Genomic DNA, 4385 nt, shown 5'->3' with positions numbered 1-4385 from the left:
TTCACAGCTTTGACTTTCTCTAATTTACTAGAACGACATGTCCTAAATTTCGGAATCATTTATAGCAACACTTATATACATTTTTGATGGACTAGGAACGACCTAAAAAGTAGAAAGTTAGAATAAGCAAGCTCCTCCTGAAGATTGGTGATATTATCATGAGAGTTAGTAAAGGTGTATTCACTTTTTTATCAAAGCCACATTGGGCTATCTGCTGTGTCCACCGCGGGGCATCGAACCCCAGATTTTAGCGTTGTAAGTCCGTACAACATTTATGGTTTTGAAATTGCTGGTTGGATTCGAATGAGTTTCAACAATCGAGAAACTTACAATTTTAAATCCAACAAGTAAGAATTAAAAACATTGAAGCTAATATTATGAAGAAGGAAACGTTTGTCATAAAGTCTTTTGCTTGTTGAATGAGAAACGTTTTTTATCATCATAGACGAGAAAGAACGAGAACTGCGACGAAGAAGAGAAGACGAAGACAACTTATCAAGTGTTGATAATGTAGACACTGAGGGTCAGCCGAGCTCCGGCCTGCGGTCAGCAAAGGTTGTGATTGGTTTAATTCCCGATGCCGATTCAGCTGGACTACAGTTTCTACCTGAAGAACTAGAGTTTAGGCCTAGCAGTCTATCATATCAGATAGGTGTGTGGACTAGAAACATAATATGTAAAGGATCGCGCTTTGGTCCAATACCAGCACGTCTTGAGTCAACGCGAACATCCAAGCTAGCGTGGAAGGTAGGTAAAGAGCAATATTCCATCTTTTAATGTACGTAAACAACGTTATCCCATCTATTGATGTACGTAAACTACGATATCCTATCTTTTGATGTAGGTAGAGAGCGTTATTACATCTTTTAATGTACGTAAACTACGTTATCCCATCTATTGATGTACGTAAACTACGATATCCTAACTTTTGATGTAGGTAGAGAGCGTTATTACATCTTTTGATATACGTAAAGAACGTTATTACATCTTTTAATGTAGGTACAGAGCGTTATTACATCTTTTAATGTAGGTAAAGAGCGTCATTACATCTTTTAATGTGGGTAGAGAGCGTTATTACATATTTATATGTAGGTACAGAACGTTATTACATCTTTTTACGTAGGTAAAGAACGTTATTACATTTTTAAATGTAGGTACAAAGCAATATTACATCTTTAAATGTAGGTAAAGAGCGTTATTACACCTTTTAATCTAGGTACAGAGCGTTATTACATCTTTCAATGTGGGTACAGAGCGTTATTACATCTTTCAATGTGGGTACAGAGCGTTATTACATCTTTTTACGTAGGTAAAGAGCGTTATTACATCTTAATTGTAGGTACAGAGCATTATTACACCTTTAAATGTAGGTACATAGCAATATTACATCTTTTAATGTAGGTAAAGAGCGTTATTACACCTTTTAATGTACGTAAAGAACGTTATTACATCTTTTAATGTAGGTAAAGAGCGTTATTACATCTTTTAATGTACGTAAAGAACGTTATTACATCTTTTAATGTAGGTAAAGAGCGTTATTACATCTTTTCATGTAGGTAAAGAGCGTTATCACAAAGCATTACTTTACCTCGGGTAGTACAGTTCAAACTTAGTACAGAAGTCCAACCCTGTATATTGGTCTTTATCAACTGTTATGTTAGTCTGGTTTATAGAACCACTGGTTTAATTATAAAACCACTCATGATTTCTTCCTCTTTCATTTCTATCGACTTAATATGTCTTTAAAATAACCTAGAAGTCCAGGACAGTTTCATTAATATGCCTTGTAAAACGACCAAGAAGTCCAGGAGAGTTTCATTAATGTGTTTTGTAATACGACCCAGAAGTCCAGGACAGTTTCATTAATATGCCTTGTAAAACGACCCAGAAGTCCAGGACAGTTTCATTAATATGCCTTGTAAAACGACCCAGAAGTCCAGGACAGTTTCATTAATATGTCGTGTACAACGACCCAGAAGTCCAGGACAGTTTCGATATAAATTGTAATGCAGCTTTTTGCACTTCCAGTTAAAACAGACTTTACCTTCCAGGGGTCAGTGTGATCGGTGTTGTTTATATGATGAGATAAAGTGACCGTAGGAAGCTGCTAATCTTGTAGAACCTCATCAGCTGTCTGTGACCGCGTGCTTTACTCTAGCGCTAATCCCTTGGGAAACCTGCCAGTCACAGCCTCTGGTCTCAGGCCGAGCTTTTCCCGGTAGCTATCTCACCTCTAGAACTAGGCGAGTCCAATAGAACATGTGATGAACGTTCTCGTTTGTAATCTCTAACCCCTGGATGTTTTTTTTCTTTTTCTGTTTGCGTCAAAAACAAAAATCTATACATTCCAGGTCAAGGGATTACACTTTGGAAGGATCAGAACGTTTCAAGTACAATATATCCCAAAGTATAAATTTTGTTGGTATACCAGAATTACCAGTAGAGTGGGAGATATAATGAACAAATCTTATAACACCATAACTCACCGTTACACGTTGTAATGGATAACACCATAACTCACCGTTACACGTTGTAATGGATAACACCATAACTCACCGTTACACGTTGTAATGGATAACACCATAAGTCACCCTTACACGTTGTAATGGATAACACCATAACTCACCGTTACACGTTGTAATGGATAACACCATAACTCACCGTTACACGTTGTAATGGATAACACCATAACTCACCGTTACACGTTGTGATGGATAACACCATAACTCACCGTTACACGTTGTGATGGATAACACCATAACTCACCGTTAAACGTTGTAATGGATAACACCATAACTCACCGTTACACGTTTCTCTTTCTGTAATAGATAACGCTATATGTCACTGTTACACGTTTCGTTTACTGTAATAGATAACACCATAAGTCACTGTTACACGTTTCGTTTACTGTAATAGATAACACCATAAGTCACTGTTACACGTTTCGCTTTCTGTAATAGATAACACCATAAGTCACTGTTACACGTTTCGTTTACTGTAATAGATAACACCATAAGTCACTGTTACACGTTTCGTTTACTGTAATAAGTAACACCACAACTCACAGTTACACGTTTCGGTTTCTGTAATATATAACGCCATATGTCACTGTTACACGTTTCTCTTTCTGTAATAGATATCGCCATATGTCACTGTTACACGTTTCGCTTTCTGTAATAGATAACACCATAAGTCACTGTTACACGTTTCGTTTACTGTAATAGATAACACCATAAGTCACTGTTACACGTTTCGTTTACTGTAATAAATAACACCACAACAGTTACATGTTTTTTCTTGGTTATTAAACTGTAGCTTTGTTTATGGTTTCAACAATGGTTTTCAACTTTCGGCGTTGACACCGTAATTTTTAAAGTACTTTGCAACAAATATAAGTCATAAAACTTTTTATTTCTCATCATCAGCTCAACTAATGATTTCTGGTATTGATCGAAAGGCTTACTGGGCAGTGATAGTAAAATATACTTGTGGTTTTATATCAGTTTTGTTATCTGAGCCCACAAGGTAGCTTAACGACAGAGTCGTCACTAAATTGTTTGTTATGTAAGAAGATAATGAAAACAGGTGAATCTTTCACGTCACTTTTACATCAAGCAGTCATTATGACGTTTTTGCCCCAGTGGACGTTTGTTGATCGTTAGTAACACCGCTTGTGGCTTGAAGAAGTCAGTGACAAGATTAGTAAGTGAAAAGCTCGAAACCCTTACTTCACTGTGTGAGGGGAAAGCAAAGCTTGTTGCCCTGTGTACGGTGGGGACGGTGTAACCCAGTTAACTGGAATTACAAGTTCCAGTTTATCTACATTTAAATATGACAGTGTTAAGAGTTCATTAAAGTTAAAGCTCCATTTTCCTTCTTGTATAATGGTAATGTGGCATTCTCACTTACACGGCCGACTATATAAAAGTATATAACGCTGATTGATCGGATGTTCAACATACGCCGCTCTAAGAGAAGCCGGAATAGCTTCAAGAAAGGGGTTCTGATATACCACGGGCTGCTCTGTCTCTCGTTGCCTCGTTTTCCACCGGTCTTTTCCCGCCTGTGTCCCGTTCCTATGTAAACGGCGTTACTAACGCTATGTTAGAGAACTAGTTTCATTTTAAGAGGTAGAAAATGTGTTGTTTAGCAGATAAAAATGAATCAGTCCTATCACAGATAATGTTTAAATGATAAAAGTTAATCATATTAAAGATATATATACGTAGATTATAGAAATGACTCACACCATAAGTAAAATAGGTTACCAAGGTAACATAAATTACTCACATTCTAAGTCAGATAGGTTACCAAGGTAACATAAATTACTCACATTCTAAGTCAGATAGGTTACCAAGGTAACATAAATTATCCACATTTTAAGT

The 4385-nt window shown here is 36.7% G+C and overlaps 1 protein-coding gene across 1 annotated transcript in view; it reads left to right on the top strand.

Annotated features, from left to right (window-relative positions):
• The first annotated feature begins 430 nt into the window (after positions 1-430).
• The window catches only part of LOC106476146 (MDS1 and EVI1 complex locus protein EVI1-like), a 16235-nt gene continuing 12280 nt past the window's right edge, over positions 431-4385 (top strand). The window contains 1 exon segment of the mRNA XM_022380084.1: positions 431-747. The gene's annotated coding sequence lies outside the window, so the exon portion shown is untranslated.

Source organism: Limulus polyphemus, unplaced genomic scaffold, assembly GCF_000517525.1.
Source record: "Limulus polyphemus unplaced genomic scaffold, Limulus_polyphemus-2.1.2 Scaffold9909, whole genome shotgun sequence".
Taxonomy (NCBI): Eukaryota; Metazoa; Arthropoda; class Merostomata; order Xiphosura; family Limulidae; genus Limulus; species Limulus polyphemus.
This window is presented reverse-complemented; position numbering and strand designations above follow the sequence as displayed.